We start from the raw sequence: 14,307 nt of genomic DNA, 5'->3' as shown, positions 1-14,307 counted from the left end.
TTCGTGGGCAATAGCAATTGGGTCACAGTAGAAGGTGGTTAAAAAGATTGGTGATTTAATGATTTATTACTCAAATGATATGAGTGCTATGAGTTGTTGGATATGATGGTATGCAAGACAAGAAAGAAACCATTTAAAAATGTAAGTGGTTGTTAGTGCATGTATGTGTTTGTTAGTTGATAAAAGCAAGAGGTGATTTGTGTGGGGTAATCGAATGGTTGCAAAAATAAGTGATGAGATTTCAATCACAAAAGCATATGCATATTTGTAATATTAATATGCTGAAAGAAACAAAAACATGGACTATATTTAGTAAATAAAACATCAACGTGCCAAAAAAACAAGTAATCCCAATTAATTGTGTTGCCGACAGTTACTAAATAACTTCGAAATCCTATATATATATATTCTATATACGTTATTTATAGATACTTTGTAAATAAAATTTATTATTTACAAAATTAATTACAACAATTACAATAAATAATATATATATATATATATATATATATATATATATATATATATATATATATATATGTATATATATATATATATATATATATATATATATATATATATATATATATATATATATATATATATATATATATATATATATATATATATATATATATATATGCATATCTATTTACAAGCAATCGTATCATGAGTCATCAGAAATAATCAAATGTCAAATGGATTCATAAGAATAGTTCAAAGATTTTGAGACTCAACATTACAGACTTTTCTTATTGTGTCAAAAATACTAAATCGTATTCAGAGTTTGATTTAAAATTAGTCGAAATTTTCCAGGTCGTGACAATATTCTTGTTAATCAAGGTTATATTATATTGTCTCGGGATTAACCAAGACTAGTATATTATGACAGTATTTAAATGACGATATTTAAAATTGCGAGTATTAAAATTGCTATAATTAATTGCGATAATTAAAATGACAATAAATAAAATGTAATAAGAAAATAGTCATAACGGGTATAGGAACAATTAGCTATGATTTGGTTAGTATAGATTTCTAATTTTACATAGTTAATTAATTGGTTACTAATCAATTTTATTTTGTCCATTATTTTTTCATTATGCCACTTGTCAAATCTTGACTTGGATTCTGATTTGTCAAAATCAGAATATGTAATTGAATGAAAATGATTGTTCTTCGGTGAACGGATACATATATTTGCGGATGCAAATAGGATAGTTAATGACTGTTGAATCAGAATTGAAGAATGTACAGTATAACATGTTAATATGAGATCTAAATATTTCTAGGGTATTCCCTACCCGTTAAAATATTCTCATCATTAATAGTTTTTACAAGAGAACTTTTAATTACAATCTTTATGAAAATATATATACATATATAATTTCTTCAGATGTAATCATGGATTTGATGAGTTAATATAATATTAAACTCAATTTATTTATGGTTAGAACCAGAATACATAATCTCTAAAACTTTAGAGATTACATAATCGCCATGTAGAACGAAGATAAATGATGTAGAATGATACGTAGAATGATGATTATAGTCGAGGTATAGATTGTGATGTTGAGGCATGTGATGTTGGGGCTTGTGTTGTTGGTGGTACAGCTGTTGATACTTGTGATACTGTTGGTGCCGGTGATGCTGCTGGTGCTCATAAGTTTTGCACCATATTCTCCAAAGCCACTACTTGAGCGTGAAGCTTGTTGACTTCTTCTATTACTCCGGGATGATTGGTGGTTTGAACAAGGGGATGAATAAGGTTTAGAATCTAAGATATTATATAGTCGTGGCGAGATACTCTCGAAATGAGAGTGAAAATGGTGTTTCGGATTGGTTTGCCGGTGAGTGCTTCAGGTTCATCGCCATGAGGTGAATTTGGTGGGTGGAAGGGATCACCTTTGTAGTGACCCGAAATTTTCCATGATTATATATTAAATGAAATTGATATTTACATGATTAAATGTTTCCAACATGTAAAGCAATCAAACTTGTTAAGACTTGATTATTTGAAATGAGTTTCATGTAGACAATTGACCACCCAGTTTGCCTGATGATTCACGAACGTCATAACTTGTGATAATTATATAATCGTTTTATTTTTTTATGATGTAAGTTTATATATATATATATATATATATATATATATATATATATATATATATATATATATATATATATATATATATATATATATATATATATAAAAGAAGAAATACAATTAAATCAAAGATGTACAAGTAAAATACTATTTGCTACAGTAAAATACTATTTGCTACAGTAAAATAATATTTGCTACAGTAAACACAATTTACTCGTATTCAATCTATATTCGTGCTCGTACAATACCCAGCCTCTAGACGTATATACTATTGGTATATACACTTCAATGATCAGCTCTTAGCAGCCTTAATGAGTCACCTAACACATGTGGGAACCATCATTTGGCAACTAGCATGAAATATCTAACAAAAATACAAACGAATGGAACCTTATATTCAAGGGTAGGATCACGTTTTTCTTCACCAACCATAACACTTTCATTTTTCAACTTTCATACATCAAACTTATCTCTCTCTTGTTCTCTCTTGATGTTCTAAGTGTTCTTCATCACCTTCATCAAAATCTAGCTCAATCTAGCTCATAAATCCTAACCTAGATCAACTTACAAAACAACTACTCAAGAACACACCAAAAACACTTTCAAGTTTACTAGCTTACTTCCAATCTTGCAAATCCATTTCAAGTGATCATCAAATCTCAAGAAATCTTTCTTATTTACAGTAATATATCTTTCTAATTCAAGGTAATACTCATATTCAAACTTTGATTCAATTTCTATAACTATAACAATCTTATTTCGAGTGGAAATCTTACTTGAACTTGTTTTCGTGTCATGATTCTGCTTCAAGAACTTTCAAGCCATCCAAGGATCCTTTGAAGCTAGATATATATTTCTCATTTCTAGTAGGTTTAACTACTAAAATTAAGGTAGTAATGATGTTCATAACATCATTCGATTCATACATATAAAACCATCTTATTCGAAGATTTAAACTTGTAATCACTAGAACATAGTTTAGTTAATTCTAAACTTGTTCGCAAATAAAGTTAATCCCTCTAACTTGGCTTTTAAAATCAACTAAACACATGTTCTATATCTATATGATATGCTAACTTAATGATTTAAAACCTGGAAACAGGATGAACACCGTAAAACCAGACATACGCCGTCGTAGTGAAACCGAGGGCTGTTTTGGGTTAGAAAAATAAAAACTATCTTAATCTTTGAATTTGAAGTTTGTTTTCTGGAAAAATTATATTTCATATGAACATGATACTATATCCAAAACTCATGGTTAAACTCAAAGTAGAAGTATGTTTTTCAAAATGGTCATCAAGATGTCGTTCTTTCGACGAAAATGACTACCTCTTTAGTAAATGACTTGTAACCTGTATTTCCGATTATAAACTTATACTTTTTCTGTTTAGTTTCATAAATTACATTTCATTATGAAACCATAGCAACTTGAATCACTCAAAACGGATTTAAAACGAAGAAATTATGGGTAAAACAAAGTTGAAAAATTTTACTTGTTGTAGCTACGAAAATTTTTCAACAAATCTACACTAATCATATCCTAGCTAACTTATATTGTATTATACATGTATTCTAACATATATTATGTAATCTTAGGATACCATAGACACGTATACAATGTTTTGACATATCATATCGACCCATCTATATATATTATTTGGAACAACCATAGACACTCTATATGCTGTAATGTTCGAGTTTGCTATACAGGGTTGAGGCTGATTCCAAAAATATATATACTTTGAGTTGTGATCTAGCCTGAGACGTGTATACACTAGGTCGTGGATTGATTCAAGATAATATATATATTGATTTATTTCTGTACATCTAACTGTGGACAACTAGTTGTAGGTTACTAACGAGGACTGCTAACTTAACAAACTTAAATCATAAAAACGTAATAAAAAATGTTGTGAATATATTTCAATCATACATTGAAATATATGTACACATTTGTTATAGGTTCGTGAATCGACCAGTGGCCAAGTCTTATTTTCCAACGAAGGAAAAATCTGTGAAAGTGAGTTATAGTCCCATTTTTAAAATCTAATAATTCTGGGATGAGAATACATGCAGTTTTATAAATGTTTTACGAAATAGACACAAGTAATCGAAACTACATTCTATGGTTGGATTATCTAAATCGAATATGCCCCTTTTAGCTTGGTAGCCTAAGAATTAGGGAACAGTACCTGATAATGCTAAAAACGAACATATATTTCATAGCATTATTCCTCAAGAAAGATAAGCTTTTAGTTGCAATTGTTCTATTTAAAAGTGATATTCGTTTAAATAATAAAAGGTGAAGACAAAAGACAGATTCGGCGAATTGAAGACGCAAAGGTCCAAAAAGCTCAAAAGTACAAAATACAATCAAAGTGGTTCCAATTATTGATAAGAAACGTCTCGAAATTACAAGAGTACAAGATTCAAAACGCAAAGTACAAGATATTAAATTGTACGCAAGGACGTTCGAAAATCCGGAACCGGGACATGAGTAAACTGTCAACGCTCGACGCAACAGACTAAAAATTACGAGTTAACTATGTATATAAATATAATATAATATATAATTAATTATATAAATTATATATATTATATTTATATAAAAATCCGTCGGCAAGAAAGGAGCCAAAATGGAGTGAGCTGGAATTTCAAACTCCGCGACTCGCGGAGTTTGAAGAGCAAAAATGTCGCGAGTTGCGGAGCAGCCAAATTCGAAAATCCCTATAAAACCCAACGAATTCTGATCATTTTGAATATCATTAATCTATCTCTTTCTCTATATGTAAACGTAATATATATATATATATATATATATATATATATATATATATATATATATATATATATATATATATATATATATTTTAATTTTAATTTTAATTTTAATTTTAATAATAAGGGTATGTTAGCGAATGTTGTAAGAGTGTAAGTTAAAATTCTGTCCGTGTAACGCTACGCTATTTTTAATCATTGTAAGTTATGTTCAACCTTTTTACATTAATGTCTCGTAGCTAAGTTATTATTATGCTTATTTAATCCGAAGTAATCATGATGTTGGGCTAAAAATATTAAAATTGGGTAATTAGGCTTTGTACCATAATTGGGGTTTGGACAAAAGAACGACACTTGTGGAAATTAGACTATGGGCTATTAATGGGCTTTATATTTGTTTAACTAAATGATAGTTTGTTAATTTAAATATAAAGATTTACAATTGAACATCCCTATAAATAACCATATACACTCAATCGAACACGATGGGCGGGGTATTTATATGTACGAATAATCGTTCATTTAACCGGACACGGGAATGGATTAATAGCCACTAGAATTATTAAAACAGGGGTGAAATTATGTACAAGGACACTTGGCATAATTGTTAACAAAGTATTAAAACCTTGGGTTACACTCAGTGGACATCCTGGTGTAATTATTAAACAAAGTATTAAAATCTTGTTACAGTTTAAGTCCCCAATTAGTTGGAATATTTAACTTCGAGTATAAGGATAATTTGATGAGGACACTCACACTTTATATTTATGACTGATGGACTGTTATGGACAAAAACCAGACGGACATATTAAATAATCCAGGACAAAGGACAATTAACCCATATAAAACAAAAATCAACACGTCAAATATCATGATTACGGAAGTTTAAATAAGCATAATTCTTTTATTTCATATTTAATTTCCTTTATTTAATTGCACTTCTAATTATCGCATTTTTATTTATTGTTATTGTATTTAATTGCACTTTTAATTATCGTACTTTTTAATTATCGCAAGTTTATTTTATCGCACTTTTATTATTCGCAATTTCATTATCGTTATTTACTTTACGCTTTAAATTAAGTCTTTTATTTATTTAATATTTTACATTTGGTTTTAACTGCGACTAAATTTTTAAAATCGACAAACCGGTCATTAAACGGTAAAAACCCCCCTTTAAAATAATAATACTTATATATATATATATTCGTATTTTTATAAATTAAACTAATATAGCGTTAAGCTTTGATTAAAAGATTTTCCCTGTGGAACGAACCGGACTTACTAAAAACTACACTACTATACGATTAGGTACACTGCCTATAAGTGTTGTAGCAAGGTTTAAGTATATCCATTCAATAAATAAATAAATATCTTGTGTAAAATTGTATCGTATTTAATAGTATTTCCTTCTAAAATTTAATAGTATTTTATACCCCTTAGCTTTAACTATCAAGTATTTTTAGCACCGCTGTCGGGAACAATCTAGCTTAAAAGCAGGAAGCGCAACGCTAATAAATATATAAAAAAAGATTTTTTTAGTTTACTTTTATAAAAAAATACGCTTTTGTAAAAATACGTTTTAAATATTCAAAAATATAAAAAGAAAACAAAAATATAAATATTTTTAAGAGTTTGTTAAATATTTAAGTTTTATAAAGTTTCTTTATTTTTATTTTATAAAAATATAAGTTTTCTTTAAATATTTTGTTTTTATTTAAAACATAAAATCAAAAACCGAAAAAAAAATTATATTTAAATCTAGTTTTAAGATTTTTATTTATAAAATTGAAACATATTTTTATTTCTATTCTAGTTTTTAAAATATAAGTTTTATTAAATTTATATAAATATTTTAATTAAATTAAAAACAGAAAAATATAATTTAAAAAAAAATAATTTAATTACGTCGAAACGTGTCAACCGAAACAGCCTGTCATCCGGAATTTTGAACCCCGCGACTCGTGGAGGTTTTTGCCACGTGGAACCGCGACTCGCGGAGGAAACCTGACACGGGTACACAGAACTCTAATCAGGCATTAATTACGGGTTTTTATTTTTATTATTTAAATTTAACCCTAATTAGGTTTAATTATTTTAATTAATTTAGTTTAGTTTAGTTTATTATTTTGTATTTTTAGTTAAATTAGTTTAATTAAAATTTAAAATTAATAGTTTTATAAAATAAATAATATAAAAATAATATTTTTATAAAAATTGTAATTTTTACAACTTTTAGTATATTTTTATATTTTGTCCCTTTTTAATTGTTTTAGCGTAATAATTGTGTTTTTCGTTCATATTTAGTTTTAAACATAGTTTTTGCCATAGTTATTTTTACTTCTAGATTTTTAGGCTTTGCCGTAAAATTCCTTAAGTGCTTTTTCTTTAGACTAAGATTTAGGTGCTTTAGAATTTTGCGACGCCTTTTTAAGATTTAATACCTTTTTAAGATATTGCCATTTGGGATATAGTTTTACTTGTAAGCTTTAATATTTTTCGACGCCTTTTACCTATTATCAATTATCATTCCAATTAGTAATCTCAATTTTCGATTATAATTTTAAGTTAGTGATAGTAATAAGGTTGGGTTAGTCGAGTGTTTTTAAGTTTTATAGTCATTCTCTGTTTCTTTCATTTTTCGACGCCTTTTTCAATTTTTCTTTTCTTTTTCGACCTTTTTCGACGCGCTCTTTTTCTTTCTTATTTCTCGCTATTCTAGTTTTTAGGACATAGATTTTTATTCTACTTCTTATCTTAATTTCTTAAAATTACGAAAATTTATTTTAAGTGGTTAAATTATTAGACATCAAAATTTTCTGGTTCGTAGTAATAGTTGGATTTGTACGTGGACCGGGTTATTGGAGCCAAACAGTCCTCAATTATATTGAGACCAAACGAATCCTGCCCCTCTGCTGCATCTTTTGGCTATTCGAAACGTGGGCAAAATCAGAAAAGTCTATTAATTGGATAACTTATATAATTTTTCTTTCCTTTTAAAAACTAATAGGATATTCAGTGAATGCACCGAGCAAGACGTTCACCACCTTTTGTACGTTCACCACCTGTAACTAGATCAAGACATCTAGCTAATATTACCGCCGTTGATTTTTCTTTAGAATCGTCATCCAGTCAACCAAGTACTTCAGTTCAAATTTCCGATAATCCATTTTTTGAACCCGACCTCACAATTGAGAATCCGGAGAATATTCAGGGACGATTCGTAGATCCTGAACCATTAATTTTTCCTCCGGAACCACCAATCATTCAAACAGAGATTGTTGAGGAACGAACCATTAAATCAGAATCCTCTAGTGATTCCGATTCAACAAATTCAATTATGGAGAATCTGGAACCTTTAAGTATGGAAGACCGAATGAGAGCCAAACGCACTGGCCAAGGTCACGCAATTACTCATCCTGACATTAATGCCCCAGATTATGAAAGCAAAGGACAAATTCTACACATGGTGACTAATCAATGCCAATTTAGTGGTGCGCCGAAGGAAGATCCAAATAAACATCTTCGTACCTTTAATAGGATCTGCACACTATTTAAAATCCGAGAAGTGGAGGATGAACAGATATATCTCATGTTATTTCCCTGGACTTTAAAGGGAGAATCTAAAGATTGGTTGGAATCGTTACCTGAAGGGGCGATTGATACATGGGACGTTTTAGTTGAAAAATTTCTTAAACAATTCTTTCCGGCATCTAAAGCCGTAAGACTAAAAGGAGAAATTGTTACGTTTACACAGAAACCAAATGAAACTCTATATGAGGCGTGGACAAGATTTGGAAAGTTATTAAGAGGATGTCCGCAACATGGTTTAGACACCTGTCAAATAGTACAAATATTCTAACAAGGATGCGACATCACTACAAGAAAAGACATCGATATAGCAGCTGGTGGTTCTATTATGAAGAAAACCGAAACTGATGCTTACAAAATTATTGATAACACTGCTTCCTACTCACATGAGTGGCACCAAGAAAAAGATATCGTTAGATCATCTAAAGCAGCTAGAGCCGATTCTAGCCATGACTTAGATTCCATTTCTGCAAAGATAGATGCTGTCAAGAGACGAATGGAAAAGATGACTAAGGATATTCACTCAATACGAATTAGTTGTGTGCAGTGTGGAGGACCACATTTGACAAAAGATTGTCTCAGTATTGAATTAACAATGGAACAAAGAGAGAATATTTCATACATAAACCAAAGGCCTAGAAATAATTATCAGAATAATTATCAACCGCCAAGACCGATCTACAATCAAAACCAGAATTATAATCGAAATATTCCATACAACAACCAACAAGGTCCTAGCAATCAACAAGTATCTAATAATACTTACAATCAGCAAAGACCTAATTTTCAAAACAAACCACCACAAACTGATGATAAAAAGCCGAATTTAGAAGATATGATGACGAAGCTAGTTGAAACTCAAACGCAGTTTTTCACATCTCAAAAACAAACTAATGAACAAAATGCTCAAGCAAATAAGATAACACAGTTAAGGCTAAACCTTATGTTAAACCATACCAACCACCACTTCCTTACCCGAGTAAAATGAAAAAAGAAAGACTTGAAGCCGAGCAATCCAAATTCTTAGATATGTTTAAACAGATAAATGTAAATCTTCCTTTCATTGATGTGATTTCAGGAATTCCTAGATATGCTAAATTCTTAAAAGATCTGATCACGAATAGAAAGAAAATGGAAGAACTCTCGGCTGTTACTATGAATGCTAATTGTTCAGCAGTGATGTTGAATAAGATACCAGAAAAATTATCTGATCCAGGAAGTTTCACAATTCCATGTTTTCTGGGTAGTCTTAGTTTAATAGAAGCATTGGCAGACTTAGGTGCTAGTATAAATTTAATGCCGTATTCACTATACGCTAAACTAGACCTTGGAGAATTGAAACCAACAAGAATAAGCATATAACTAGCCGATAGATCAATAAAATATCCTAGAGGGATAATGGAGAACATGCTAGTTAAAGTTGGTACTTTAGTATTTCCAGTAGATTTTGTTGTTCTGGACATGGAAGAAGATTCTCAAGTTCCTCTCATATTAGGAAGACCATTCTTAAACACGGCTAAAGCAATGATAGACGTGTTTGGTAAGAAATTGACCCTAAGTATAGAGGACGAGAGTGTTACCTTTTCAGTTGATAGAGCAATGCAACAACCGCAATCTGCAGATGATACATGTTATTATATTCAAACTATAGATTCACATGCAGAATTGTTAGAAGAATTTCCAGAATTACAAGGAACAGGAGAATGTTCTTTAGGAGAAGGTAATGAACCAATTAATGAAGTTGAAATGTTAGCTACACTTATAACTAATGGATATGAACCAACATCAGAAGAAATTCAAATGCTAAAAGAAGAAGACAGATATCGATATAAATCATCGATAGAAGAACCACCGACATTAGAGTTAAAGCCACTTCCAAACCATTTGGAATACGCTTATTTACATGGTAAATCTGAATTACCTGTAATAATATCGTCTTCTCTTACTGAAAATGAGAAATCACAACTCATTTCTGTGTTAAAAGCTCATAAACCAGCCATTGCATGGAAGATTCATGATATTAAAGGAAGAAGTCCTTCGTATTGCACACATAAAATCCTTATGGAAGAAGGTCATAAAACATATGTGCAACGCCAACGAAGACTAAATCGGAATATGAAAGATGTTGTTAAAAAAGAAATAATTAAACTGCTAGATGCAGGTTTAATTTATCCAATCTCTGATAGTCCATGGGTAAGCCCAGTTCAATGCGTGCCTAAGAAGGGTGGCATGACTGTCATTACAAATGAAAAAAATGAGCTTATTCCTACTAGGACTGTAACAGGATGGCGTGTTTGTATTGATTATAGAAAATTAAATGACGCCACCAGAAAAGATCACTTTCCCTTACCTTTCATTGATCAAATGTTGGAAAGGCTAGCCGGAAATAGTTACTATTGCTTTCTTGATGGATTTTCCGGATATTTTCAAATTCCAATAGCACCCGAAGACCAAGAGAAAACCACATTCACGTGCCCTTATGGTACTTTTGCTTACAAACGCATGCCATTTGGACTTTGCAACGCCCCTGCAACCTTTCAAAGATGTATGATGGCGATTTTTCACGACATGATAGAAGAATGCATGGAAGTTTTCATGGATGACTTTTCAGTCTTCGGTGATACATTTGAATCATGTCTAGCTAATCTTGAACGAATGCTGATTAGATGCGAACAATCAAATCTAGTACTTAATTGGAAGAAATGCCATTTCATGGTTAAAGAAGGCATCGTTCTTGGACATAAAATTTCAAAAGAAGGAATTGAAGTGGATAGAGCTAAAGTAGATGTAATTGCTAAACTTCCACATCCCACCAATGTTAGAGGAGTTAGGAGTTTTCTAGGGCATGCCGGTTTTTACCGACGTTTCATAAAAGATTTTTCTAAAATTGCCACTCCTATGAATAAACTCCTAGAAAAGGATGCTCCATTCATCTTTTCAGATGAATGTATCAAATATTTTAATATTTTTAAAGAGAAACTCACTAATGCGCCGATCATGATAACACCAAATTGGAATCTACCGTTTGAACTAATGTGCGATGCAAGTGATTTTGCAATGGGAGCCGTTTTAGGACAAAGGATTGAAAAACGATTTCAACCTATATATTATGCTAGTAAGACGTTACAAGGAGCACAAACAAATTATATAACTACTGAAAAAGAACTCCTTGCTATTGTCTTTGCTTTTGACAAATTTCGTTCATATCTCGTTCTAGCAAAAACGGTGGTCTATACCGACCATTCTGCTCTTAGATACCTATTTTCGAAACAAGATGCCAAACTAAGATTAATCCGTTGAATCTTACTCTTACAAGAGTTTGATATTGAAATCCGAGATAAAAGAGGAGCAGAAAATCTCGCCGCTGATCATCTTTCTCGTCTTGAAAATCCCGAATTAGAAGTTCTAAATGAATCGGCCATACAAGACAACTTTCCTGATGAATATCTATTGAAGATAGATTATAATGAAATTCCATGGTTTGCAGACTATGCAAACTATTTAGTATGTGGATTCCTTGAAAAAGGATTATCTTACCAAAAACGAAAGAAATTCTTCAGTGATATAAAACACTATTTCTGGAAAGATCCACATCTATTTAAAAGTTGTCCAGATGGAATAATACGCCGATGTGTATTCGGAGATGAAGCTAGTAAAATTTTAAACCATTGTCACACAGGACCAACAGGAGGGCATTATGGGCCTCAACTAACAGCAAGAAAAGTTTATGATGCTGGATTCTATTGGCCTACAATTTACAAAGACGCACACCTTCTTTGCAAATCATGTGATGCTTGTCAAAGGGCCGGAAAAATAAGTCAACGTGATGAAATGCCACAAAATGTCATCCAAGTATGTGAAGTATTTGACATTTGGGGTATTGACTTTATGGGTCCATTTCCAAAATCTCATAATAATCTCTATATTCTCGTAGCCATTGATTATGTATCTAAATGGGTGAAAGCACAAGCTCTCCCAACTAACGATGCACGAGTTGTAGTCAACTTTTTAAAATGTCTTTTTGCAAGGTTTGGAACACCGAAAGCTTTAATAAGTGATCGGGGAACTCATTTCTGTAATAATCAACTTGAGAAAGTTCTCAAAAGATATGGAGTAACTCATAAAATCTCCACCACATATCATCCACAAACAAGTGGACAAGTTGAAAATATCAACCGAGCTTTAAAACGTATTCTAGAAAAAACTGTAGGATCAAATCCGAAGGAATGGTCCATTAAATTGGAGGATGCACTCTGGGCTTTTAGAACAGCCTACAAAACTCCAATTGGAACCACACCTTTTAGACTTGTTTATGGAAAAGCATGTCATCTTCCAGTAGAAATTGAACACAAAGCATTTTCGGGCTTTGAAGACATGTAATCTTGATTTACATGAAGCTGGACGTCTACGGTAAAGTCAGTTAAACGAATTAGAAGAATTAAGACATGAAGCATATGAAAATTCGTTAATATATAAAGAAAGAACAAAGAAATGGCATGATAAAAGAATCAGAAGTTTAAAAGAATTTAAAGAAGGAGACAGAGTTCTTCTTTTCAATTCACGATTCAAGCTATTTCCTGGAAAATTGAAATCAAGATGGTCTGGACCATTCATAGTCAAAAGATTTTTCCCATACAGAACGATAGAATTAATAAATTCAAATGAAATTCAATTTAAAGTTAATGGTCACAGAGTTAAACATTACATAGATAGTCCGATGGAAGTCGACAACGAAGTTAATCACAATTTCGATACCACAGCTAACTAAGTGTGGGGAGAATCAAGTCTTTTAAGGATTTTATGTATTTCTGTTAGAGTTAGATTGTCTGTTTTCGTGTAGTTCTCGAAAATGGAACCCGAATGGTCTTTCCCTAGCAGACCCTAAAGAACTAGTCTTCTCCCCCCATTCTGAATTTTTATTTTTTTTAGGAAATGAAGACTGCCTGTGAACTAAACCATGGTCTAATGCTACACGTTTTGATCACTAAACTTAATAATGACATACTTTCGAGTGAAATAGTATCAGTAATCAGAGAAAGATTGGACGGAGTAAGAAAAGAATCCAGATGCGAAGATAATAAGTTACAATTTGGTAAAGGAAAATCAAAATCCGCAGCGAAAAGAAGAGCACGACACCTAGAAAGATGTCACAAATGCGGAAAATGGTCACATGGAGGTAAATGTTCAAATAATCAAACCTATTCAAATACCGAATTTGTTACTTTATGCAGAGACGGACCGTTCATATGTTTAGAAGAAAAAACACTGAATGCTCGAGGTTACGCCTATGTAGCTATGGAAAACCAATTAAACCGACTATCTTATGAATGGGATAGATCATATAACTAAGAATACTATCTCACAGGTAAGTCTGTACAGTTTTTATTTTTTTTTTATTTTATTTTTTTAACCTTTTGATAATAAACGCTAATTTGTTCGCTATAAAGTATTAAATTGGTATTGAATAAAATTAGGTTTGGCGACCGAAATTATTGATATCATTCAAAAATTTATTACATCACTGCGAAATTTAACGTTTATTCTTAAGGTATAAATATCTTTAATCAATCAACCCAAAATAGTTCAAAAATTCGTCATGAGTTAAATTAGGTCATGGAACCGAAATTACTTTACCGAAAAGAGGGGCGCATATTTTTGATAATATTTGATTGATTAAAGTGGGATAGAAGACCAAAAAGATTTTTAATTTTATTTTTACCATGTTTTTAAAATTAATATATAAATCTTAAATTAATATTGTGAACTCTGTAAAATCAATATATTTAAGTTTGTCAATATTTGAAAAAATAATATTTTTAATATATGTTTGT

The 14,307-nt window shown here is 30.9% G+C and overlaps 1 non-coding gene across 1 annotated transcript; it reads right to left on the bottom strand.

The window, feature by feature from the left end:
- Window positions 1-8,609: 8,609 nt before the first annotated feature.
- Window positions 8,610-8,716, bottom strand: LOC139903393 (small nucleolar RNA R71). Its single transcript, XR_011778214.1, has one exon. It is a non-coding gene; the product is annotated as a small nucleolar RNA R71 (small nucleolar RNA).
- Window positions 8,717-14,307: the final 5,591 nt, after the last annotated feature.

The sequence above is a fragment of the Rutidosis leptorrhynchoides genome, chromosome 3 (genome assembly GCF_046630445.1).
Source record: "Rutidosis leptorrhynchoides isolate AG116_Rl617_1_P2 chromosome 3, CSIRO_AGI_Rlap_v1, whole genome shotgun sequence".
In the NCBI taxonomy this organism is placed as follows: Eukaryota; Viridiplantae; Streptophyta; class Magnoliopsida; order Asterales; family Asteraceae; genus Rutidosis; species Rutidosis leptorrhynchoides.
This window is presented reverse-complemented; position numbering and strand designations above follow the sequence as displayed.